The sequence below is a fragment of the Somniosus microcephalus genome, unplaced genomic scaffold (genome assembly GCF_052327205.1).
Source record: "Somniosus microcephalus isolate GS21.2 unplaced genomic scaffold, FLI_Smic_1.0 unresolved_chr3, whole genome shotgun sequence".
Taxonomy (NCBI): domain Eukaryota; kingdom Metazoa; phylum Chordata; class Chondrichthyes; order Squaliformes; family Somniosidae; genus Somniosus; species Somniosus microcephalus.
The window spans coordinates 65,357,001-65,383,927 of NW_028225181.1; the positions used below are offsets into that span (position 1 = coordinate 65,357,001).

At 46.4% G+C, this 26,927-nt stretch overlaps 11 non-coding genes across 11 annotated transcripts; all 11 read left to right on the forward strand.

The window, feature by feature from the left end:
* The first annotated feature begins 396 nt into the window (after positions 1 to 396).
* On the forward strand, positions 397 to 478 carry trnal-uag (transfer RNA leucine (anticodon UAG)). The gene has a single exon. It is a non-coding gene; the product is annotated as a tRNA-Leu (tRNA).
* A 1,932-nt stretch (positions 479 to 2,410) lies between these two features.
* trnal-uag (transfer RNA leucine (anticodon UAG)) lies at positions 2,411 to 2,492 on the forward strand. Its single transcript has one exon. It is a non-coding gene; the product is annotated as a tRNA-Leu (tRNA).
* Positions 2,493 to 4,425: 1,933 nt separating this feature from the next.
* On the forward strand, positions 4,426 to 4,507 carry trnal-uag (transfer RNA leucine (anticodon UAG)). The gene has a single exon. It is a non-coding gene; the product is annotated as a tRNA-Leu (tRNA).
* A 1,934-nt stretch (positions 4,508 to 6,441) lies between these two features.
* Positions 6,442 to 6,523, forward strand: trnal-uag (transfer RNA leucine (anticodon UAG)). The gene has a single exon. It is a non-coding gene; the product is annotated as a tRNA-Leu (tRNA).
* Positions 6,524 to 8,457: 1,934 nt separating this feature from the next.
* Positions 8,458 to 8,539, forward strand: trnal-uag (transfer RNA leucine (anticodon UAG)). The gene has a single exon. It is a non-coding gene; the product is annotated as a tRNA-Leu (tRNA).
* A 4,969-nt stretch (positions 8,540 to 13,508) lies between these two features.
* Positions 13,509 to 13,590, forward strand: trnal-uag (transfer RNA leucine (anticodon UAG)). Its single transcript has one exon. It is a non-coding gene; the product is annotated as a tRNA-Leu (tRNA).
* A 4,967-nt stretch (positions 13,591 to 18,557) lies between these two features.
* On the forward strand, positions 18,558 to 18,639 carry trnal-uag (transfer RNA leucine (anticodon UAG)). Its single transcript has one exon. It is a non-coding gene; the product is annotated as a tRNA-Leu (tRNA).
* Positions 18,640 to 20,572: 1,933 nt separating this feature from the next.
* trnal-uag (transfer RNA leucine (anticodon UAG)) lies at positions 20,573 to 20,654 on the forward strand. The gene has a single exon. It is a non-coding gene; the product is annotated as a tRNA-Leu (tRNA).
* A 1,930-nt stretch (positions 20,655 to 22,584) lies between these two features.
* On the forward strand, positions 22,585 to 22,666 carry trnal-uag (transfer RNA leucine (anticodon UAG)). The gene has a single exon. It is a non-coding gene; the product is annotated as a tRNA-Leu (tRNA).
* A 1,933-nt stretch (positions 22,667 to 24,599) lies between these two features.
* trnal-uag (transfer RNA leucine (anticodon UAG)) lies at positions 24,600 to 24,681 on the forward strand. Its single transcript has one exon. It is a non-coding gene; the product is annotated as a tRNA-Leu (tRNA).
* Positions 24,682 to 26,614: 1,933 nt separating this feature from the next.
* trnal-uag (transfer RNA leucine (anticodon UAG)) lies at positions 26,615 to 26,696 on the forward strand. The gene has a single exon. It is a non-coding gene; the product is annotated as a tRNA-Leu (tRNA).
* Positions 26,697 to 26,927: the final 231 nt, after the last annotated feature.

The following is a 26,927-nucleotide window of genomic DNA, read 5'->3' on the forward strand; positions in this document are numbered from 1 at the left end:
CGCAGCGGAAGCGTGCTGGGCCCAAAACCCAGAGGTCGATGGATCGAAACCATCCTCTGCTAGTCGCATTCTTATTTACACCAGCAATAAAATCCTCCATTGCTAGCAACAATCAAACGCACTTATTTTTATCACACTTTACTTACACCAACTTCCTGCTTGCAATACACAACAGGGATAAATTATGAATGAAATTTACAATGGTTGTGTTCCAGCAAACGTCTATTTATTAGAGTTGCCCTGTGAACACGTAGCTTCTTCTGATCTACTGGGTTGCATCAGAAGTGAGTTTGCCGTCCACGAATTTAATTTCCTTTTGTTTCCCCTGGTATTGACAAGACCATGCCACATTTCAATCACCAGGTACTAGTTTCAGATTGCGTAACGGCTGGATGTGGTAGCGTGGCCGAGCGGTCTAAGGCGCTGGATTTAGGCTCCAGTCTCTTCGGGGGCGTGGGTTCGAATCCCACCGCTGCCAGATATTGCGACATTTCTAAATTTCGTCGCTTCACCAACAGCAGTAAACCGGGCAGGCATGCTGGTTTTGTGTCACCTTTTCCTTCAGTTGCTACATGCAGGCAGATCCGATTCGCAGAATTTCCACTGGTCCACAATTGGCCTGAACCCCGCACCGAACAGTACAAACACCGTTCACTCACTCGTCTGCACACCTGCTGCCTCTCACTTATTCAGATATGCACCACTTTTACATTTATCTTTCTTCCATTTCTTGCAATCTATCGACCGTGCTCCCCCATTGCTGTCACTCTCGCACCCACCATCTCTCCGTCGTTTCCCCGTTCGCCCTTCCAAACTTGCCGGTTGAACAGCACCTCCCAATCACTCGTGTGCTGCAATCCGATTAATTTAACACGAGTATCTTTTTTTCATTCTAACCTATCCAGACAGCGAAAGTTACATTAAGACATGGTTAAGAGAAGATGCATTCTGCAAAAGAAAAGTGTGGGGGAGGGGATCTGGACTCTGACTTCAGGATGAGAGTCAGATGTGTTTTTCATAGCATTAGTCTGAGGAAGATGTGATTTAGGAGGGCACATTATTCCTATTGTTCTCTCCTCTTAGAATTATGCAAAATTTCAGGCTCAATGCGTCAGGTTTTTTATCACACTTTATGCTTTACTTACAGCAACTTCCTTCTTGCAATAAACACAAGAACCTGCAACACAACTTTCAAAACACTTTATTCGCACCAACAGAAGCTGCAAATGCTGCAAAGTTGCAGCAGCCTTGGCCTTCCCCTTTCTCTCAACGCATTCCTGCAGCGCCGCGTCGCCAGCACCAGATGATGCTCTTGGCCTTTACACTACAGGGAATACCTCCACACAAAACGGAACACCGTTACACAACACGGAGTACCTTTACACAACAGCAAACACATTACTCAATAGCGGACATCTTTACAAAGCACACAAAACCTCTAAAAAAACAGGGAGAATCTGTACACAACAGCGACCATCTTTACACAAGAGGGAACAATTTTATATAACAGGGAACATTTTTACACTACAGGGAATTTGTTTACACAGCAGAACGCACCTTCATGCATGTCTCTCTCTTCATCTCAGTCTCCGTTTCCCTGTCTGTCTACCTCCCTCTCTGTTTCTCTCGCAGTCTCGGTTTTCCCTCAGTCTCTGTCTCTGCTTCGTGTTATTCGGCCTGTCTGTCTGTCTGTCTCTCTCTCTTTGGTTTCCGCAGTGTCTTTCTCTGTCCCTCCCTTTGTATGGCCAGAAAGACCCTTGCCGGTTTTTTCTGTGTCCTTTTGTGTCCGTCCCATTGTCGGTGGTGTAATACTGAGTGTCCTTGTGACATTGTGCAGCCAAGTGAGCCTGCAAACACGGGTGCTGCGGGGTCCGGGTCTCTGGATGGTTTGAGGGCCATGCAATAGTTTTCAACACAGCCTGGATGCTGACATTCGTCTCGCAAACACACAGGCCTGTGAGGCATCGGAACCTAAGCACCAGCCGGGATACCACACCAACTGAAAGCAGAGTGGCGCAGCGGAAGCGTGCTGGGCCCATAACCCAGAGGTCGGTGGATCGAAACCATTCTCTGCTAGTCGAATTCTTATTTACACCAGCAATAAAATCCTCCATTGCTAGCAACAATCAAACGCACTTATTTTTATCACACTTTACTTGCACCAACTTCCTGCTTGCAATACACAACAGGGATAAATTATGAATGAAATTTACAATGGTTGTATTCCAGCAAACGTCTATTTATTAGAGTTGCCCTGTGAACACGTAGCTTCTTCTGATCTACTGGGTTGCATCAGAAGTGAGTTTGCCGTCCACGAATTTAATTTCCTTTTGTTTCCCCTGGTATTGACAAGACCATGCCACATTTCAATCACCAGGTACTAGTTTCAGATTGCGTAACGGCTGGATGTGGTAGCGTGGCCGAGCGGTCTAAGGCGCTGGATTTAGGCTCCAGTCTCTTCGGGGGCGTGGGTTCGAATCCCACCGCTGCCAGATATTGCGACATTTCTAAATTTCGTCGCTTCACCAACAGCAGTAAACCGGGCAGGCATGCCGGTTTTGTGTCACCTTTTCCTTCAGTTGCTACATGCAGGCAGATCCGATTCGCAGAATTTCCACTGGTCCACAATTGGCCTGAACCCCGCACCGAACAGTACAAACACCGTTCACTCACTCGTCTGCACACCTGCTGCCTCTCACTTATTCAGATATGCACCACTTTTACATTTTTCTTTCTTCCATTTCTTGCAATCTATCGACCGTGCTCCCCCATTGCTGTCACTCTCGCACCCACCATCTCTCCGTCGTTTCCCCGTTCGCCCTTCCAAACTTGCCGGTTGAACAGCACCTCCCAATCACTCGTGTGCTGCAATCCGATTAATTTAACACGAGTATCTTTTTTTCATTCTAACCTATCCAGACAGCGAAAGTTACATTAAGACATGGTTAAGAGAAGATGCATTCTGCAAAAGAAAAGTGTGGGGGAGGGGATCTGGACCCTGACTTCAGGATGAGAGTCAGATGTGTTTTTCATAGCATTAGTCTGAGGAAGATGTGATTAGGAGGGCACATTATTCCTATTGTTCTCTCCTCTTAGAATTATGCAAAATTTCAGGCTCAATGCGTCAGGTTTTTTATCACACTTTATGCTTTACTTACAGCAACTTCCTTCTTGCAATAAACACAAGAACCTGCAACACAACTTTCAAAACACTTTATTCGCACCAACAGAAGCTGCAAATGCTGCAAAGTTGCAGCAGCCTTGGCCTTCCCCTTTCTCTCAACGCATTCCTGCAGCGCCGCGTCGCCAGCACCAGATGATGCTCTTGGCCTTTACACTACAGGGAATACCTCCACACAAAACGGAACACCGTTACACAACACGGAGTACCTTTACACAACAGGAAACACATTACTCAATAGCGGACATCTTTACAAAGCACACAAAACCTCTAAAAAAACAGGGAGAATCTGTACACAACAGCGACCATCTTTACACAAGAGGGAACAATTTTATATAACAGGGAACATTTTTACACTACAGGGAATTTGTTTACACAGCAGAACGCACCTTCATGCATGTCTCTCTCTTCATCTCAGTCTCCGTTTCCCTGTCTGTCTACCTCCCTCTCTGTTTCTCTCGCAGTCTCGGTTTTCCCTCAGTCTCTGTCTCTGCTTCGTGTTATTCGGTCTGTCTGTCTGTCTCTCTCTCTCTCTCTTTGGTTTCCGCAGTGTCTTTCTCTGTCCCTCCCTTTGTATGGCCAGAAAGACCCTCTCCGGTTTTTTCTGTGTCCTTTTGTGTCCGTCCCATTGTCGGTGGTGTAATACTGAGTGTCCTTGTGACATTGTGCAGCCAAGTGAGCCTGCAAACACGGGTGCTGCGGGGTCCGGGTCTCTGGGTGGTTTGAGGGCCATGCTATAGTTTTCAACAAAGCCTGGATGCTGACATTCGTCTCGCTAACACACAGGCCTGTGAGGCATCGGAACCTAAGCACCAGCCGGGATCCCCCACCAGCCGAAAGCAGAGTGGCGCAGCGGAAGCGTGCTGGGCCCAAAACCCAGAGGTCGATGGATCGAAACCATCCTCTGCTAGTCGCATTCTTATTTACACCAGCAATAAAATCCTCCATTGCTAGCAACAATCAAACGCACTTATTTTTATCACACTTTACTTACACCAACTTCCTGCTTGCAATACACAACAGGGATAAATTATGAATGAAATTTACAATGGTTGTGTTCCAGCAAACGTCTATTTATTAGAGTTGCCCTGTGAACACGTAGCTTCTTCTGATCTACTGGGTTGCATCAGAAGTGAGTTTGCCGTCCACGAATTTAATTTCCTTTTGTTTCCCCTGGTATTGACAAGACCATGCCACATTTCAATCACCAGGTACTAGTTTCAGATTGCGTAACGGCTGGATGTGGTAGCGTGGCCGAGCGGTCTAAGGCGCTGGATTTAGGCTCCAGTCTCTTCGGGGGCGTGGGTTCGAATCCCACCGCTGCCAGATATTGCGACATTTCTAAATTTCGTCGCTTCACCAACAGCAGTAAACCGGGCAGGCATGCTGGTTTTGTGTCACCTTTTCCTTCAGTTGCTACATGCAGGCAGATCCGATTCGCAGAATTTCCACTGGTCCACAATTGGCCTGAACCCCGCACCGAACAGTACAAACACCGTTCACTCACTCGTCTGCACACCTGCTGCCTCTCACTTATTCAGATATGCACCACTTTTACATTTATCTTTCTTCCATTTCTTGCAATCTATCGACCGTGCTCCCCCATTGCTGTCACTCTCGCACCCACCATCTCTCCGTCGTTTCCCCGTTCGCCCTTCCAAACTTGCCGGTTGAACAGCACCTCCCAATCACTCGTGTGCTGCAATCCGATTAATTTAACACGAGTATCTTTTTTTCATTCTAACCTATCCAGACAGCGAAAGTTACATTAAGACATGGTTAAGAGAAGATGCATTCTGCAAAAGAAAAGTGTGGGGGAGGGGATCTGGACTCTGACTTCAGGATGAGAGTCAGATGTGTTTTTCATAGCATTAGTCTGAGGAAGATGTGATTTAGGAGGGCACATTATTCCTATTGTTCTCTCCTCTTAGAATTATGCAAAATTTCAGGCTCAATGCGTCAGGTTTTTTATCACACTTTATGCTTTACTTACAGCAACTTCCTTCTTGCAATAAACACAAGAACCTGCAACACAACTTTCAAAACACTTTATTCGCACCAACAGAAGCTGCAAATGCTGCAAAGTTGCAGCAGCCTTGGCCTTCCCCTTTCTCTCAACGCATTCCTGCAGCGCCGCGTCGCCAGCACCAGATGATGCTCTTGGCCTTTACACTACAGGGAATACCTCCACACAAAACGGAACACCGTTACACAACACGGAGTACCTTTACACAACAGGAAACACATTACTCAATAGCGGACATCTTTACAAAGCACACAAAACCTCTAAAAAAACAGGGAGAATCTGTACACAACAGCGACCATCTTTACACAAGAGGGAACAATTTTATATAACAGGGAACATTTTTACACTACAGGGAATTTGTTTACACAGCAGAACGCACCTTCATGCATGTCTCTCTCTTCATCTCAGTCTCCGTTTCCCTGTCTGTCTACCTCCCTCTCTGTTTCTCTCGCAGTCTCGGTTTTCCCTCAGTCTCTGTCTCTGCTTCGTGTTATTCGGTCTGTCTGTCTGTCTCTCTCTCTCTCTCTTTGGTTTCCGCAGTGTCTTTCTCTGTCCCTCCCTTTGTATGGCCAGAAAGACCCTCTCCGGTTTTTTCTGTGTCCTTTTGTGTCCGTCCCATTGTCGGTGGTGTAATACTGAGTGTCCTTGTGACATTGTGCAGCCAAGTGAGCCTGCAAACACGGGTGCTGCGGGGTCCGGGTCTCTGGGTGGTTTGAGGGCCATGCTATAGTTTTCAACAAAGCCTGGATGCTGACATTCGTCTCGCTAACACACAGGCCTGTGAGGCATCGGAACCTAAGCACCAGCCGGGATCCACCACCAGCCGAAAGCAGAGTGGCGCAGCGGAAGCGTGCTGGGCCCAAAGCCCAGAGGTCGATGGATCGAAACCATCCTCTGCTAGTCGCATTCTTATTTACACCAGCAATAAAATCCTCCATTGCTAGCAACAATCAAACGCACTTATTTTTATCACACTTTACTTACACCAACTTCCTGCTTGCAATACACAACAGGGATAAATTATGAATGAAATTTACAATGGTTGTGTTCCAGCAAACGTCTATTTATTAGAGTTGCCCTGTGAACACGTAGCTTCTTCTGATCTACTGGGTTGCATCAGAAGTGAGTTTGCCGTCCACGAATTTAATTTCCTTTTGTTTCCCCTGGTATTGACAAGACCATGCCACATTTCAATCACCAGGTACTAGTTTCAGATTGCGTAACGGCTGGATGTGGTAGCGTGGCCGAGCGGTCTAAGGCGCTGGATTTAGGCTCCAGTCTCTTCGGGGGCGTGGGTTCGAATCCCACCGCTGCCAGATATTGCGACATTTCTAAATTTCGTCGCTTCACCAACAGCAGTAAACCGGGCAGGCATGCTGGTTTTGTGTCACCTTTTCCTTCAGTTGCTACATGCAGGCAGATCCGATTCGCAGAATTTCCACTGGTCCACAATTGGCCTGAACCCCGCACCGAACAGTACAAACACCGTTCACTCACTCGTCTGCACACCTGCTGCCTCTCACTTATTCAGATATGCACCACTTTTACATTTATCTTTCTTCCATTTCTTGCAATCTATCGACCGTGCTCCCCCATTGCTGTCACTCTCGCACCCACCATCTCTCCGTCGTTTCCCCGTTCGCCCTTCCAAACTTGCCGGTTGAACAGCACCTCCCAATCACTCGTGTGCTGCAATCCGATTAATTTAACACGAGTATCTTTTTTTCATTCTAACCTATCCAGACAGCGAAAGTTACATTAAGACATGGTTAAGAGAAGATGCATTCTGCAAAAGAAAAGTGTGGGGGAGGGGATCTGGACTCTGACTTCAGGATGAGAGTCAGATGTGTTTTTCATAGCATTAGTCTGAGGAAGATGTGATTTAGGAGGGCACATTATTCCTATTGTTCTCTCCTCTTAGAATTATGCAAAATTTCAGGCTCAATGCGTCAGGTTTTTTATCACACTTTATGCTTTACTTACAGCAACTTCCTTCTTGCAATAAACACAAGAACCTGCAACACATCTTTCAAAACACTTTATTCGCACCAACAGAAGCTGCAAATGCTGCAAAGTTGCAGCAGCCTTGGCCTTCCCCTTTCTCTCAACGCATTCCTGCAGCGCCGCGTCGCCAGCACCAGATGATGCTCTTGGCCTTTACACTACAGGGAATACCTCCACACAAAACGGAACACCGTTACACAACACGGAGTACCTTTACACAACAGGAAACACATTACTCAATAGCGGACATCTTTACAAAGCACACAAAACCTCTAAAAAAACAGGGAGAATCTGTACACAACAGCGACCATCTTTACACAAGAGGGAACAATTTTATATAACAGGGAACATTTTTACACTACAGGGAATTTGTTTACACAGCAGAACGCACCTTCATGCATGTCTCTCTCTTCATCTCAGTCTCCGTTTCCCTGTCTGTCTACCTCCCTCTCTGTTTCTCTCGCAGTCTCGGTTTTCCCTCAGTCTCTGTCTCTGCTTCGTGTTATTCGGTCTGTCTGTCTGTCTCTCTCTCTCTCTCTTTGGTTTCCGCAGTGTCTTTCTCTGTCCCTCCCTTTGTATGGCCAGAAAGACCCTCTCCGGTTTTTTCTGTGTCCTTTTGTGTCCGTCCCATTGTCGGTGGTGTAATACTGAGTGTCCTTGTGACATTGTGCAGCCAAGTGAGCCTGCAAACACGGGTGCTGCGGGGTCCGGGTCTCTGGGTGGTTTGAGGGCCATGCTATAGTTTTCAACAAAGCCTGGATGCTGACATTCGTCTCGCTAACACACAGGCCTGTGAGGCATCGGAACCTAAGCACCAGCCGGGATCCCCCACCAGCCGAAAGCAGAGTGGCGCAGCGGAAGCGTGCTGGGCCCAAAGCCCAGAGGTCGATGGATCGAAACCATCCTCTGCTAGTCGCATTCTTATTTACACCAGCAATAAAATCCTCCATTGCTAGCAACAATCAAACGCACTTATTTTTATCACACTTTACTTACACCAACTTCCTGCTTGCAATACACAACAGGGATAAATTATGAATGAAATTTACAATGGTTGTGTTCCAGCAAACGTCTATTTATTAGAGTTGCCCTGTGAACACGTAGCTTCTTCTGATCTACTGGGTTGCATCAGAAGTGAGTTTGCCGTCCACGAATTTAATTTCCTTTTGTTTCCCCTGGTATTGACAAGACCATGCCACATTTCAATCACCAGGTACTAGTTTCAGATTGCGTAACGGCTGGATGTGGTAGCGTGGCCGAGCGGTCTAAGGCGCTGGATTTAGGCTCCAGTCTCTTCGGGGGCGTGGGTTCGAATCCCACCGCTGCCAGATATTGCGACATTTCTAAATTTCGTCGCTTCACCAACAGCAGTAAACCGGGCAGGCATGCTGGTTTTGTGTCACCTTTTCCTTCAGTTGCTACATGCAGGCAGATCCGATTCGCAGAATTTCCACTGGTCCACAATTGGCCTGAACCCCGCACCGAACAGTACAAACACCGTTCACTCACTCGTCTGCACACCTGCTGCCTCTCACTTATTCAGATATGCACCACTTTTACATTTATCTTTCTTCCATTTCTTGCAATCTATCGACCGTGCTCCCCCATTGCTGTCACTCTCGCACCCACCATCTCTCCGTCGTTTCCCCGTTCGCCCTTCCAAACTTGCCGGTTGAACAGCACCTCCCAATCACTCGTGTGCTGCAATCCGATTAATTTAACACGAGTATCTTTTTTTCATTCTAACCTATCCAGACAGCGAAAGTTACATTAAGACATGGTTAAGAGAAGATGCATTCTGCAAAAGAAAAGTGTGGGGGAGGGGATCTGGACTCTGACTTCAGGATGAGAGTCAGATGTGTTTTTCATAGCATTAGTCTGAGGAAGATGTGATTTAGGAGGGCACATTATTCCTATTGTTCTCTCCTCTTAGAATTATGCAAAATTTCAGGCTCAATGCGTCAGGTTTTTTATCACACTTTATGCTTTACTTACAGCAACTTCCTTCTTGCAATAAACACAAGAACCTGCAACACAACTTTCAAAACACTTTATTCGCACCAACAGAAGCTGCAAATGCTGCAAAGTTGCAGCAGCCTTGGCCTTCCCCTTTCTCTCAACGCATTCCTGCAGCGCCGCGTCGCCAGCACCAGATGATGCTCTTGGCCTTTACACTACAGGGAATACCTCCACACAAAACGGAACACCGTTACACAACACGGAGTACCTTTACACAACAGGAAACACATTACTCAATAGCGGACATCTTTACAAAGCACACAAAACCTCTAAAAAAACAGGGAGAATCTGTACACAACAGCGACCATCTTTACACAAGAGGGAACAATTTTATATAACAGGGAACATTTTTACACTACAGGGAATTTGTTTACACAGCAGAACGCACCTTCATGCATGTCTCTCTCTTCATCTCAGTCTCCGTTTCCCTGTCTGTCTACCTCCCTCTCTGTTTCTCTCGCAGTCTCGGTTTTCCCTCAGTCTCTGTCTCTGCTTCGTGTTATTCGGTCTCTCTGTCTCTCTCTCTCTCTCTTTGGTTTCCGCAGTGTCTTTCTCTGTCCCTCCCTTTGTATGGCCAGAAAGATCTGGGGGCTAGAAACCTATGTAGTGAAATAGAGGAAAGTGAAAGGCAGACAGAAATAAATGGTAAAAGGGTGAGGAACAAAAAACAAAGGGCCAAACTAATTCATAAAAAATGTGAGCATAAAAAAAGCCTGAGGGTTTTATACCTTAATGCGAGAAGCATCAGGAACAAGGTAGATGAATTAGCTGTGGAAATAGAGGTTAATAATTATGATCTAATTGGGATTACGGAAACATGGTTGCAGGGTGAGCAGGGCTGGGAGCTTAACATACAGGGGTATTCAGTATTTAGGAAGGATCGACAAAAAAGAAAGGGAGGAGGGGTAGCATTGCTAGTAAAAGAGGGGACAAATGCAATTGAAAAGAAGGATATTAACTCAGTTAATACAGAATCTATATGGGTGGAGCTAAGAAATAGCGAGGGGCGAAAAACATTAATAGGAGTGGTATATAGGCCTCCAAATAGTAAAATAGAGGTTAGGGAGGGCATCACGAGGGAAATTAGAGAAGCGTGCAATAAGAGCACAGCTGTCATCATAGGTGACTTTAACTTACATATAGATTGGACTAGCCTAATCAGTAAAAATAATGAGGAGGAGGAATTCCTTGAGTGTTTAAGGGATGGTTATCTGGATCAATATGTCGAGGAACCAACTCGGGAACAGGCTATATTGGACTGGGTACTGTGCAATGAGAAGGGACTAATCAGTAATCTTGTTGTACGGGGACCCTTGGGTCAGAGCGATCATAACATGATCGATTTCTCACTCGAAATGGAGAGCGAAGAAATTGACTCAGAGACTAAGGTCCTGAATTTAAACAAGGGGAATTATGATGCCATGAGACGGGAACTGAGTAGGTCTGATTGGACAACGTTCCTGGGAGGACTGGAGGTAGATAAACAATGGCAAACATTTAAAGATAGAATGACAAAATTGCAAAAATTGTTTATACCAATCTGGCATAAAAGGAAATCTAAAAAGGTGACTCAACCGTGGATAACAGGGGAAATTAGAGACAGCATAAAATCCAAAGATAGGGCGTATAAAATAGCCAAAAAAAGCGCCAGAGCGGAAGATTGGGAACAGTTTAAGATAGAGCAAAGGAGGGCAAAGGGCATGATCAAGAGGGGCAAAATAGCTTACGAAAACAAGCTGGCGGAAAATATAAAAACTAACTCCAAAAGCTTTTATAAATATATCAAAAGGAAAAGACTGGTGAAAACCAAAGTTGGTCCATTGCAGTCAGATACGGGGGAATATATAATGGGAAATAAGGAAATGGCAGATCAACTAAATGCATACTTTGGGTCAGTCTTTACGAAGGAAGACACAAAAAACCTCCCTGGGATATCGGGAAAAATAGGGACATTGGCAAAGGAGGAACTGACGCAAATCAATATCTCTAAGGATATGGTGTTAAGGAAGCTAAAGGGATTGAAGGTGGACAAATCCCCAGGGCCTGATAACATGCATCCTAGGGTACTGAAGGAGGTGGCCCTAGAGATAGCGGATGCACTAAGGATGATTTTTCAGAATTCATTAGACTCGGGAACAGTGCCGATGGATTGGAGGGTAGCTAACGTTACCCCACTATTCAAAAAGTGGGGTAGGGAAAAAGCAGGTAATTACAGACCTGTAAGCCTTACATCAGTTGTGGGCAAAATGCTGGAGTCCATCATTAAGGATGAAATAGCGGAGCACTTAGCAAATGGGGACAGGATAGGACAGAGTCAACATGGATTTACAAAGGGTAAATCGTGCTTGACTAATCTATTGGAATTTTTTGAGGGAGTAACTGGTAGAATAGATGGGGGAGAGCCAGTAGATGTGGTGTACCTGGACTTCCAAAAGGCCTTCGATAAGGTCCCACATAAAAGATTAGCATGGAAAATTGAGGCTCATGGGATAAAGGGGAAAGTTTTGGCGTGGATAGGGAACTGGCTGTCAGATAGAAAACAGAGAGTTGGAATAAACGGCTCATTTTCTGAATGGCAGGCAGTAACAAGTGGGGTACCACAGGGATCTGTCCTGGGCCCCCAGCTGTTCACAATTTACATTAATGACCTGGATCAGGGAGTCGGATGCAGCATTTCCAAATTTGCAGACGACACTAAACTAGGAGGGGGGGTGGGCTCAGAGGAAGAGACCAGGAAGCTCCAGAGCGATTTGGACAGACTGGGCGATTGGGCGGATAAATGGCAGATGCACTATAATGTGGACAAGTGCGAAGTTATCCACCTTGGGTGCAGGAACGGGAGGGCAAATTATTATTTAAATGGCAATAGATTGGGAGAGGGGGAAGTACAGAGAGACCTGGGTGTTCTTGTACACCAGTCACTGAAGGCGAGCATGCAGGTGCAACAGGCGGTCAAGAAGGCAAACGGTATGCTGGCCTTCATAGCAAAAGGGTTAGAATACAGGAACAGGGATACCTTGCTGCAGCTGTACAGGGCACTGGTGAGACCACACCTCGAGTACTGTGTACAGTTTTGGTCGCCTCATCTGAGGAAGGATGTTCTTGCCATGGAGGGGGTGCAGCGGCGATTCACCAGGCTGATACCAGGAATGGCGGGAATGACCTATGAGGAGAGACTATGTAGTTTAGGGATGTACACACTGGAGTTTAGAAGATTGAGAGGGGACCTCATAGAAGTGTATAAAATTCTGACAGGTCTAGACAGACTGGATGCAGAAGGAATGTTTCCCTTGGCGGGTGAGAACAGAACTAGAGGACATAATTTAAGGATAAGGGCTAAACCATTTAGGACAGAGATGAGGGGGAATTTCTTCACTCAGAGAGTGGTGAACCTGTGGAACTCATTGCCACAGAGGGCAGTGTACGCCAGCTCATTAAATATATTTAAGAGGGAATTAGATATATTTCTACGGGCAAAAGGGGTTAAGGGTTACGGAGAGAAGGCGGGGACGGGATACTGAATTAAAGGATCAGCCATGATCTCATCGAATGGCGGAGCAGGCACGAAGGGCCGAATGGCCTACTCCTGCTCCTATCTTCTATGTATCTATGTATCTATGTATCCTCTCCGGTTTTTTCTGTGTCCTTTTGTGTCCGTCCCATTGTCGGTGGTGTAATACTGAGTGTCCTTGTGACATTGTGCAGCCAGGTAAGCCTGCAAACACGGGTGCTGCGGGGTCCGGGTCTCTGGGTGGTTTGAGGGCCATGCTATAGTTTTCAACACAGCCTGGATGCTGACATTCGTCTCGCTAACACACAGGCCTGTGAGGCATCGGAACCTAAGCACCAGCCGGGATCCCCCACCAGCCGAAAGCAGAGTGGCGCAGCGGAAGCGTGCTGGGCCCATAACCCAGAGGTCGATGGATCGAAACCATCCTCTGCTAGTCGCATTCTTATTTACACCAGCAATAAAATCCTCCATTGCTAGCAACAATCAAACGCACTTATTTTTATCACACTTTACTTACACCAACTTCCTGCTTGCAATACACAACAGGGATAAATTATGAATGAAATTTACAATGGTTGTGTTCCAGCAAACGTCTATTTATTAGAGTTGCCCTGTGAACACGTAGCTTCTTCTGATCTACTGGGTTGCATCAGAAGTGAGTTTGCCGTCCACGAATTTAATTTCCTTTTGTTTCCCCTGGTATTGACAAGACCATGCCACATTTCAATCACCAGGTACTAGTTTCAGATTGCGTAACGGCTGGATGTGGTAGCGTGGCCGAGCGGTCTAAGGCGCTGGATTTAGGCTCCAGTCTCTTCGGGGGCGTGGGTTCGAATCCCACCGCTGCCAGATATTGCGACATTTCTAAATTTCGTCGCTTCACCAACAGCAGTAAACCGGGCAGGCATGCCGGTTTTGTGTCACCTTTTCCTTCAGTTGCTACATGCAGGCAGATCCGATTCGCAGAATTTCCACTGGTCCACAATTGGCCTGAACCCCGCACCGAACAGTACAAACACCGTTCACTCACTCGTCTGCACACCTGCTGCCTCTCACTTATTCAGATATGCACCACTTTTACATTTTTCTTTCTTCCATTTCTTGCAATCTATCGACCGTGCTCCCCCATTGCTGTCACTCTCGCACCCACCATCTCTCCGTCGTTTCCCCGTTCGCCCTTCCAAACTTGCCGGTTGAACAGCACCTCCCAATCACTCGTGTGCTGCAATCCGATTAATTTAACACGAGTATCTTTTTTTCATTCTAACCTATCCAGACAGCGAAAGTTACATTAAGACATGGTTAAGAGAAGATGCATTCTGCAAAAGAAAAGTGTGGGGGAGGGGATCTGGACCCTGACTTCAGGATGAGAGTCAGATGTGTTTTTCATAGCATTAGTCTGAGGAAGATGTGATTAGGAGGGCACATTATTCCTATTGTTCTCTCCTCTTAGAATTATGCAAAATTTCAGGCTCAATGCGTCAGGTTTTTTATCACACTTTATGCTTTACTTACAGCAACTTCCTTCTTGCAATAAACACAAGAACCTGCAACACAACTTTCAAAACACTTTATTCGCACCAACAGAAGCTGCAAATGCTGCAAAGTTGCAGCAGCCTTGGCCTTCCCCTTTCTCTCAACGCATTCCTGCAGCGCCGCGTCGCCAGCACCAGATGATGCTCTTGGCCTTTACACTACAGGGAATACCTCCACACAAAACGGAACACCGTTACACAACACGGTGTACCTTTACACAACAGCAAACACATTACTCAATAGCGGACATCTTTACAAAGCACACAAAACCTCTAAAAAAACAGGGAGAATCTGTACACAACAGCGACCATCTTTACACAAGAGGGAACAATTTTATATAACAGGGAACATTTTTACACTACAGGGAATTTGTTTACACAGCAGAACGCACCTTCATGCATGTCTCTCTCTTCATCTCAGTCTCCGTTTCCCTGTCTGTCTACCTCCCTCTCTGTTTCTCTCGCAGTCTCGGTTTTCCCTCAGTCTCTGTCTCTGCTTCGTGTTATTCGGTCTCTCTGTCTCTCTCTCTCTCTCTTTGGTTTCCGCAGTGTCTTTCTCTGTCCCTCCCTTTGTATGGCCAGAAAGATCTGGGGGCTAGAAACCTATGTAGTGAAATAGAGGAAAGTGAAAGGCAGACAGAAATAAATGGTAAAAGGGTGAGGAACAAAAAACAAAGGGCCAAACTAATTCATAAAAAATGTGAGCATAAAAAAAGCCTGAGGGTTTTATACCTTAATGCGAGAAGCATCAGGAACAAGGTAGATGAATTAGCTGTGGAAATAGAGGTTAATAATTATGATCTAATTGGGATTACGGAAACATGGTTGCAGGGTGAGCAGGGCTGGGAGCTTAACATACAGGGGTATTCAGTATTTAGGAAGGATCGACAAAAAAGAAAGGGAGGAGGGGTAGCATTGCTAGTAAAAGAGGGGACAAATGCAATTGAAAAGAAGGATATTAACTCAGTTAATACAGAATCTGTATGGGTGGAGCTAAGAAATAGCGAGGGGCGAAAAACATTAATAGGAGTGGTATATAGGCCTCCAAATAGTAAAATAGAGGTTAGGGAGGGCATCACGAGGGAAATTAGAGAAGCGTGCAATAAGAGCACAGCTGTCATCATAGGTGACTTTAACTTACATATAGATTGGACTAGCCTAATCAGTAAAAATAATGAGGAGGAGGAATTCCTTGAGTGTTTAAGGGATGGTTATCTGGATCAATATGTCGAGGAACCAACTCGGGAACAGGCTATATTGGACTGGGTACTGTGCAATGAGAAGGGACTAATCAGTAATCTTGTTGTACGGGGACCCTTGGGTCAGAGCGATCATAACATGATCGATTTCTCACTCGAAATGGAGAGCGAAGAAATTGACTCAGAGACTAAGGTCCTGAATTTAAACAAGGGGAATTATGATGCCATGAGACGGGAACTGAGTAGGTCTGATTGGACAACGTTCCTGGGAGGACTGGAGGTAGATAAACAATGGCAAACATTTAAAGATAGAATGACAAAATTGCAAAAATTGTTTATACCAATCTGGCATAAAAGGAAATCTAAAAAGGTGACTCAACCGTGGATAACAGGGGAAATTAGAGACAGCATAAAATCCAAAGATAGGGCGTATAAAATAGCCAAAAAAAGCGCCAGAGCGGAAGATTGGGAACAGTTTAAGATAGAGCAAAGGAGGGCAAAGGGCATGATCAAGAGGGGCAAAATAGCTTACGAAAACAAGCTGGCGGAAAATATAAAAACTAACTCCAAAAGCTTTTATAAATATATCAAAAGGAAAAGACTGGTGAAAACCAAAGTTGGTCCATTGCAGTCAGATACGGGGGAATATATAATGGGAAATAAGGAAATGGCAGATCAACTAAATGCATACTTTGGGTCAGTCTTTACGAAGGAAGACACAAAAAACCTCCCTGGGATATCGGGAAAAATAGGGACATTGGCAAAGGAGGAACTGACGCAAATCAATATCTCTAAGGATATGGTGTTAAGGAAGCTAAAGGGATTGAAGGTGGACAAATCCCCAGGGCCTGATAACATGCATCCTAGGGTACTGAAGGAGGTGGCCCTAGAGATAGCGGATGCACTAAGGATGATTTTTCAGAATTCATTAGACTCGGGAACAGTGCCGATGGATTGGAGGGTAGCTAACGTTCCCCACTATTCAAAAAGGGGGGTAGGGAAAAAGCAGGTAATTACAGACCTGTAAGCCTTACATCAGTTGTGGGCAAAATGCTGGAGTCCATCATTAAGGATGAAATAGCGGAGCACTTAGCAAATGGGGACAGGATAGGACAGAGTCAACATGGATTTACAAAGGGTAAATCGTGCTTGACTAATCTATTGGAATTTTTTGAGGGAGTAACTGGTAGAATAGATGGGGGAGAGCCAGTAGATGTGGTGTACCTGGACTTCCAAAAGGCCTTCGATAAGGTCCCACATAAAAGATTAGCATGGAAAATTGAGGCTCATGGGATAAAGGGGAAAGTTTTGGCGTGGATAGGGAACTGGCTGTCAGATAGAAAACAGAGAGTTGGAATAAACGGCTCATTTTCTGAATGGCAGGCAGTAACAAGTGGGGTACCACAGGGATCTGTCCTGGGCCCCCAGCTGTTCACAATTTACATTAATGACCTGGATCAGGGAGTCGGATGCAGCATTTCCAAATTTGCAGACGACACTAAACTAGGAGGGGGGGTGGGCTCAGAGGAAGAGACCAGGAAGCTCCAGAGCGATTTGGACAGACTGGGCGATTGGGCGGATAAATGGCAGATGCACTATAATGTGGACAAGTGCGAAGTTATCCACCTTGGGTGCAGAAACGGGAGGGCAAATTATTATTTAAATGGCAATAGATTGGGAGAGGGGGAAGTACAGAGAGACCTGGGTGTTCTTGTACACCAGTCACTGAAGGCGAGCATGCAGGTGCAACAGGCGGTCAAGAAGGCAAACGGTATGCTGGCCTTCATAGCAAAAGGGTTAGAATACAGGAACAGGGATACCTTGCTGCAGCTGTACAGGGCACTGGTGAGACCACACCTCGAGTACTGTGTACAGTTTTGGTCGCCTCATCTGAGGAAGGATGTTCTTGCCATGGAGGGGGTGCAGCGGCGATTCACCAGGCTGATACCAGGAATGGCGGGAATGACCTATGAGGAGAGACTATGTAGTTTAGGGATGTACACACTGGAGTTTAGAAGATTGAGAGGGGACCTCATAGAAGTGTATAAAATTCTGACAGGTCTAGACAGACTGGATGCAGAAGGAATGTTTCCCTTGGCGGGTGAGAACAGAACTAGAGGACATAATTTAAGGATAAGGGCTAAACCATTTAGGACAGAGATGAGGGGGAATTTCTTCACTCAGAGAGTGGTGAACCTGTGGAACTCATTGCCACAGAGGGCAGTGTACGCCAGCTCATTAAATATATTTAAGAGGGAATTAGATATATTTCTACGGGCAAAAGGGGTTAAGGGTTACGGAGAGAAGGCGGGGACGGGATACTGAATTAAAGGATCAGCCATGATCTCATCGAATGGCGGAGCAGGCACGAAGGGCCGAATGGCCTACTCCTGCTCCTATCTTCTATGTATCTATGTATCTATGTATCCTCTCCGGTTTTTTCTGTGTCCTTTTGTGTCCGTCCCATTGTCGGTGGTGTAATACTGAGTGTCCTTGTGACATTGTGCAGCCAGGTAAGCCTGCAAACACGGGTGCTGCGGGGTCCGGGTCTCTGGGTGGTTTGAGGGCCATGCTATAGTTTTCAACACAGCCTGGATGCTGACATTCGTCTCGCTAACACACAGGCCTGTGAGGCATCGGAACCTAAGCACCAGCCGGGATCCCCCACCAGCCGAAAGCAGAGTGGCGCAGCGGAAGCGTGCTGGGCCCATAACCCAGAGGTCGATGGATCGAAACCATCCTCTGCTAGTCGCATTCTTATTTACACCAGCAATAAAATCCTCCATTGCTAGCAACAATCAAACGCACTCATTTTTATCACACTTTACTTACACCAACTTCCTGCTTGCAATACACAACAGGGATAAATTATGAATGAAATTTACAATGGTTGTGTTCCAGCAAACGTCTATTTATTAGAGTTGCCCTGTGAACACGTAGCTTCTTCTGATCTACTGGGTTGCATCAGAAGTGAGTTTGCCGTCCACGAATTTAATTTCCTTTTGTTTCCCCTGGTATTGACAAGACCATGCCACATTTCAATCACCAGGTACTAGTTTCAGATTGCGTAACGGCTGGATGTGGTAGCGTGGCCGAGCGGTCTAAGGCGCTGGATTTAGGCTCCAGTCTCTTCGGGGGCGTGGGTTCGAATCCCACCGCTGCCAGATATTGCGACATTTCTAAATTTCGTCGCTTCACCAACAGCAGTAAACCGGGCAGGCATGCCGGTTTTGTGTCACCTTTTCCTTCAGTTGCTACATACAGGCAGATCCGATTCGCAGAATTTCCACTGGTCCACAATTGGCCTGAACCCCGCACCGAACAGTACAAACACCGTTCACTCACTCGTCTGCACACCTGCTGCCTCTCACTTATTCAGATATGCACCACTTTTACATTTTTCTTTCTTCCATTTCTTGCAATCTATCGACCGTGCTCCCCCATTGCTGTCACTCTCGCACCCACCATCTCTCCGTCGTTTCCCCGTTCGCCCTTCCAAACTTGCCGTTTGAACAGCACCTCCCAATCAGTCGTGTGCTGCAATCCGATTAATTTAACACGAGTATCTTTTTTTCATTCTAACCTATCCAGACAGCGAAAGTTACATTAAGACATGGTTAAGAGAAGATGCATTCTGCAAAAGAAAAGTGTGGGGGAGGGGATCTGGACCCTGACTTCAGGATGAGAGTCAGATGTGTTTTTCATAGCATTAGTCTGAGGAAGATGTGATTAGGAGGGCACATTATTCCTATTGTTCTCTCCTCTTAGAATTATGCAAAATTTCAGGCTCAATGCGTCAGGTTTTTTATCACACTTTATGCTTTACTTACAGCAACTTCCTTCTTGCAATAAACACAAGAACCTGCAACACAACTTTCAAAACACTTTATTCGCACCAACAGAAGCTGCAAATGCTGCAAAGTTGCAGCAGCCTTGGCCTTCCCCTTTCTCTCAACGCATTCCTGCAGCGCCGCGTCGCCAGCACCAGATGATGCTCTTGGCCTTTACACTACAGGGAATACCTCCACACAAAACGGAACACCGTTACACAACACGGAGTACCTTTACACAACAGGAAACACATTACTCAATAGCGGACATCTTTACAAAGCACACAAAACCTCTAAAAAAACAGGGAGAATCTGTACACAACAGCGACCATCTTTACACAAGAGGGAACAATTTTATATAACAGGGAACATTTTTACACTACAGGGAATTTGTTTACACAGCAGAACGCACCTTCATGCATGTCTCTCTCTTCATCTCAGTCTCCGTTTCCCTGTCTGTCTACCTCCCTCTCTGTTTCTCTCGCAGTCTCGGTTTTCCCTCAGTCTCTGTCTCTGCTTCGTGTTATTCGGTCTGTCTGTCTGTCTCTCTCTCTCTCTCTTTGGTTTCCGCAGTGTCTTTCTCTGTCCCTCCCTTTGTATGGCCAGAAAGACCCTCTCCGGTTTTTTCTGTGTCCTTTTGTGTCCGTCCCATTGTCGGTGGTGTAATACTGAGTGTCCTTGTGACATTGTGCAGCCAGGTGAGCCTGCAAACACGGGTGCTGCGGGGTCCGGGTCTCTGGGTGGTTTGAGGGCCATGCTATAGTTTTCAACACAGCCTGGATGCTGACATTCGTCTCGCTAACACACAGGCCTGTGAGGCATCGGAACCTAAGCACCAGCCGGGATCCCCCACCAGCCGAAAGCAGAGTGGCGCAGCGGAAGCGTGCTGGGCCCATAACCCAGAGGTCGATGGATCGAAACCATCCTCTGCTAGTCGCATTCTTATTTACACCAGCAATAAAATCCTCCATTGCTAGCAACAATCAAACGCACTTATTTTTATCACACTTTACTTACACCAACTTCCTGCTTGCAATACACAACAGGGATAAATTATGAATGAAATTTACAATGGTTGTGTTCCAGCAAACGTCTATTTATTAGAGTTGCCCTGTGAACACGTAGCTTCTTCTGATCTACTGGGTTGCATCAGAAGTGAGTTTGCCGTCCACGAATTTAATTTCCTTTTGTTTCCCCTGGTATTGACAAGACCATGCCACATTTCAATCACCAGGTACTAGTTTCAGATTGCGTAACGGCTGGATGTGGTAGCGTGGCCGAGCGGTCTAAGGCGCTGGATTTAGGCTCCAGTCTCTTCGGGGGCGTGGGTTCGAATCCCACCGCTGCCAGATATTGCGACATTTCTAAATTTCGTCGCTTCACCAACAGCAGTAAACCGGGCAGGCATGCCGGTTTTGTGTCACCTTTTCCTTCAGTTGCTACATGCAGGCAGATCCGATTCGCAGAATTTCCACTGGTCCACAATTGGCCTGAACCCCGCACCGAACAGTACAAACACCGTTCACTCACTCGTCTGCACACCTGCTGCCTCTCACTTATTCAGATATGCACCACTTTTACATTTTTCTTTCTTCCATTTCTTGCAATCTATCGACCGTGCTCCCCCATTGCTGTCACTCTCGCACCCACCATCTCTCCGTCGTTTCCCCGTTCGCCCTTCCAAACTTGCCGGTTGAACAGCACCTCCCAATCACTCGTGTGCTGCAATCCGATTAATTTAACACGAGTATCTTTTTTTCATTCTAACCTATCCAGACAGCGAAAGTTACATTAAGACATGGTTAAGAGAAGATGCATTCTGCAAAAGAAAAGTGTGGGGGAGGGGATCTGGACCCTGACTTCAGGATGAGAGTCAGATGTGTTTTTCATAGCATTAGTCTGAGGAAGATGTGATTAGGAGGGCACATTATTCCTATTGTTCTCTCCTCTTAGAATTATGCAAAATTTCAGGCTGAATGCGTCAGGTTTTTATCACACTTTATGCTTTACTTACAGCAACTTCCTTCTTGCAATAAACACAAGAACCTGCAACACAACTTTCAAAACACTTTATTCGCACCAACAGAAGCTGCAAATGCTGCAAAGTTGCAGCAGCCTTGGCCTTCCCCTTTCTCTCAACGCATTCCTGCAGCGCCGCGTCGCCAGCACCAGATGATGCTCTTGGCCTTTACACTACAGGGAATACCTCCACACAAAACGGAACACCGTTACACAACACGGAGTACCTTTACACAACAGGAAACACATTACTCAATAGCGGACATCTTTACAAAGCACACAAAACCTCTAAAAAAACAGGGAGAATCTGTACACAACAGCGACCATCTTTACACAAGAGGGAACAATTTTATATAACAGGGAACATTTTTACACTACAGGGAATTTGTTTACACAGCAGAACGCACCTTCATGCATGTCTCTCTCTTCATCTCAGTCTCCGTTTCCCTGTCTGTCTACCTCCCTCTCTGTTTCTCTTGCAGTCTCGGTTTTCCCTCAGTCTCTGTCTCTGCTTCGTGTTATTCGGTCTGTCTGTCTGTCTCTCTCTCTCTCTTTGGTTTCCGCAGTGTCTTTCTCTGTCCCTCCCTTTGTATGGCCAGAAAGACCCTTTCCGGTTTTTTCTGTGTCCTTTTGTGACCGTCCCATTGTCGGTGGTGTAATACTGAGTGTCCTTGTGACATTGTGCAGCCAAGTGAGCCTGCAAACACGGGTGCTGCGGGGTCCGGGTCTCTGGGTGGTTTGAGGGCCATGCTATAGTTTTCAACACAGCCTGGATGCTGACATTCGTCTCGCTAACACACAGGCCTGTGAGGCATCGGAACCTAAGCACCAGCCGGGATCCCCCACCAGCCGAAAGCAGAGTGGCGCAGCGGAAGCGTGCTGGGCCCATAACCCAGAGGTCGATGGATCGAAACCATCCTCTGCTAGTCGCATTCTTATTTACACCAGCAATAAAATCCTCCATTGCTAGCAACAATCAAACGCACTTATTTTTATCACACTTTACTTACACCAACTTCCTGCTTGCAATACACAACAGGGATAAATTATGAATGAAATTTACAATGGTTGTGTTCCAGCAAACGTCTATTTATTAGAGTTGCCCTGTGAACACGTAGCTTCTTCTGATCTACTGGGTTGCATCAGAAGTGAGTTTGCCGTCCACGAATTTAATTTCCTTTTGTTTCCCCTGGTATTGACAAGACCATGCCACATTTCAATCACCAGGTACTAGTTTCAGATTGCGTAACGGCTGGATGTGGTAGCGTGGCCGAGCGGTCTAAGGCGCTGGATTTAGGCTCCAGTCTCTTCGGGGGCGTGGGTTCGAATCCCACCGCTGCCAGATATTGCGACATTTCTAAATTTCGTCGCTTCACCAACAGCAGTAAACCGGGCAGGCATGCCGGTTTTGTGTCACCTTTTCCTTCAGTTGCTACATGCAGGCAGATCCGATTCGCAGAATTTCCACTGGTCCACAATTGGCCTGAACCCCGCACCGAACAGTACAAACACCGTTCACTCACTCGTCTGCACACCTGCTGCCTCTCACTTATTCAGATATGCACCACTTTTACATTTTTCTTTCTTCCATTTCTTGCAATCTATCGACCGTGCTCCCCCATTGCTGTCACTCTCGCACCCACCATCTCTCCGTCGTTTCCCCGTTCGCCCTTCCAAACTTGCCGTTTGAACAGCACCTCCCAATCAGTCGTGTGCTGCAATCCGATTAATTTAACACGAGTATCTTTTTTTCATTCTAACCTATCCAGACAGCGAAAGTTACATTAAGACATGGTTAAGAGAAGATGCATTCTGCAAAAGAAAAGTGTGGGGGAGGGGATCTGGACCCTGACTTCAGGATGAGAGTCAGATGTGTTTTTCATAGCATTAGTCTGAGGAAGATGTGATTAGGAGGGCACATTATTCCTATTGTTCTCTCCTCTTAGAATTATGCAAAATTTCAGGCTCAATGCGTCAGGTTTTTTATCACACTTTATGCTTTACTTACAGCAACTTCCTTCTTGCAATAAACACAAGAACCTGCAACACAACTTTCAAAACACTTTATTCGCACCAACAGAAGCTGCAAATGCTGCAAAGTTGCAGCAGCCTTGGCCTTCCCCTTTCTCTCAACGCATTCCTGCAGCGCCGCGTCGCCAGCACCAGATGATGCTCTTGGCCTTTACACTACAGGGAATACCTCCACACAAAACGGAACACCGTTACACAACACGGAGTACCTTTACACAACAGGAAACACATTACTCAATAGCGGACATCTTTACAAAGCACACAAAACCTCTAAAAAAACAGGGAGAATCTGTACACAACAGCGACCATCTTTACACAAGAGGGAACAATTTTATATAACAGGGAACATTTTTACACTACAGGGAATTTGTTTACACAGCAGAACGCACCTTCATGCATGTCTCTCTCTTCATCTCAGTCTCCGTTTCCCTGTCTGTCTACCTCCCTCTCTGTTTCTCTCGCAGTCTCGGTTTTCCCTCAGTCTCTGTCTCTGCTTCGTGTTATTCGGTCTGTCTGTCTGTCTCTCTCTCTCTCTCTTTGGTTTCCGCAGTGTCTTTCTCTGTCCCTCCCTTTGTATGGCCAGAAAGACCCTCTCCGGTTTTTTCTGTGTCCTTTTGTGTCCGTCCCATTGTCGGTGGTGTAATACTGAGTGTCCTTGTGACATTGTGCAGCCAGGTGAGCCTGCAAACACGGGTGCTGCGGGGTCCGGGTCTCTGGGTGGTTTGAGGGCCATGCTATAGTTTTCAACACAGCCTGGATGCTGACATTCGTCTCGCTAACACACAGGCCTGTGAGGCATCGGAACCTAAGCACCAGCCGGGATCCCCCACCAGCCGAAAGCAGAGTGGCGCAGCGGAAGCGTGCTGGGCCCATAACCCAGAGGTCGATGGATCGAAACCATCCTCTGCTAGTCGCATTCTTATTTACACCAGCAATAAAATCCTCCATTGCTAGCAACAATCAAACGCACTTATTTTTATCACACTTTACTTACACCAACTTCCTGCTTGCAATACACAACAGGGATAAATTATGAATGAAATTTACAATGGTTGTGTTCCAGCAAACGTCTATTTATTAGAGTTGCCCTGTGAACACGTAGCTTCTTCTGATCTACTGGGTTGCATCAGAAGTGAGTTTGCCGTCCACGAATTTAATTTCCTTTTGTTTCCCCTGGTATTGACAAGACCATGCCACATTTCAATCACCAGGTACTAGTTTCAGATTGCGTAACGGCTGGATGTGGTAGCGTGGCCGAGCGGTCTAAGGCGCTGGATTTAGGCTCCAGTCTCTTCGGGGGCGTGGGTTCGAATCCCACCGCTGCCAGATATTGCGACATTTCTAAATTTCGTCGCTTCACCAACAGCAGTAAACCGGGCAGGCATGCCGGTTTTGTGTCACCTTTTCCTTCAGTTGCTACATGCAGGCAGATCCGATTCGCAGAATTTCCACTGGTCCACAATTGGCCTGAACCCCGCACCGAACAGTACAAACACCGTTCACTCACTCGTCTGCACACCTGCTGCCTCTCACTTATTCAGATATGCACCACTTTTACATTTTTCTTTCTTCCATTTCTTGCAATCTATCGACCGTGCTCCCCCATTGCTGTCACTCTCGCACCCACCATCTCTCCGTCGTTTCCCCGTTCGCCCTTCCAAACTTGCCGTTTGAACAGCACCTCCCAATCAGTCGTGTGCTGCAATCCGATTAATTTAACACGAGTATCTTTTTTTCATTCTAACCTATCCAGACAGCGAAAGTTACATTAAGACATGGTTAAGAGAAGATGCATTCTGCAAAAGAAAAGTGTGGGGGAGGGGATCTGGACCCTGACTTCAGGATGAGAGTCAGATGTGTTTTTCATAGCATTAGTCTGAGGAAGATGTGATTAGGAGGGCACATTATTCCTATTGTTCTCTCCTCTTAGAATTATGCAAAATTTCAGGCTCAATGCGTCAGGTTTTTTATCACACTTTATGCTTTACTTACAGCAACTTCCTTCTTGCAATAAACACAAGAACCTGCAACACAACTTTCAAAACACTTTATTCGCACCAACAGAAGCTGCAAATGCTGCAAAGTTGCAGCAGCCTTGGCCTTCCCCTTTCTCTCAACGCATTCCTGCAGCGCCGCGTCGCCAGCACCAGATGATGCTCTTGGCCTTTACACTACAGGGAATACCTCCACACAAAACGGAACACCGTTACACAACACGGAGTACCTTTACACAACAGGAAACACATTACTCAATAGCGGACATCTTTACAAAGCACACAAAACCTCTAAAAAAACAGGGAGAATCTGTACACAACAGCGACCATCTTTACACAAGAGGGAACAATTTTATATAACAGGGAACATTTTTACACTACAGGGAATTTGTTTACACAGCAGAACGCACCTTCATGCATGTCTCTCTCTTCATCTCAGTCTCCGTTTCCCTGTCTGTCTACCTCCCTCTCTGTTTCTCTCGCAGTCTCGGTTTTCCCTCAGTCTCTGTCTCTGCTTCGTGTTATTCGGTCTGTCTGTCTGTCTCTCTCTCTCTCTCTTTGGTTTCCGCAGTGTCTTTCTCTGTCCCTCCCTTTGTATGGCCAGAAAGACCCTCTCCGGTTTTTTCTGTGTCCTTTTGTGTCCGTCCCATTGTCGGTGGTGTAATACTGAGTGTCCTTGTGACATTGTGCAGCCAGGTGAGCCTGCAAACACGGGTGCTGCGGGGTCCGGGTCTCTGGGTGGTTTGAGGGCCATGCTATAGTTTTCAACACAGCCTGGATGCTGACATTCGTCTCGCTAACACACAGGCCTGTGAGGCATCGGAACCTAAGCACCAGCCGGGATCCCCCACCAGCCGAAAGCAGAGTGGCGCAGCGGAAGCGTGCTGGGCCCATAACCCAGAGGTCGATGGATCGAAACCATCCTCTGCTAGTCGCATTCTTATTTACACCAGCAATAAAATCCTCCATTGCTAGCAACAATCAAACGCACTTATTTTTATCACACTTTACTTACACCAACTTCCTGCTTGCAATACACAACAGGGATAAATTATGAATGAAATTTACAATGGTTGTGTTCCAGCAAACGTCTATTTATTAGAGTTGCCCTGTGAACACGTAGCTTCTTCTGATCTACTGGGTTGCATCAGAAGTGAGTTTGCCGTCCACGAATTTAATTTCCTTTTGTTTCCCCTGGTATTGACAAGACCATGCCACATTTCAATCACCAGGTACTAGTTTCAGATTGCGTAACGGCTGGATGTGGTAGCGTGGCCGAGCGGTCTAAGGCGCTGGATTTAGGCTCCAGTCTCTTCGGGGGCGTGGGTTCAAATCCCACCGCTGCCAGATATTGCGACATTTCTAAATTTCGTCGCTTCACCAACAGCAGTAAACCGGGCAGGCATGCCGGTTTTGTGTCACCTTTTCCTTCAGTTGCTACATGCAGGCAGATCCGATTCGCAGAATTTCCACTGGTCCACAATTGGCCTGAACCCCGCACCGAACAGTACAAACACCGTTCACTCACTCGTCTGCACACCTGCTGCCTCTCACTTATTCAGATATGCACCACTTTTA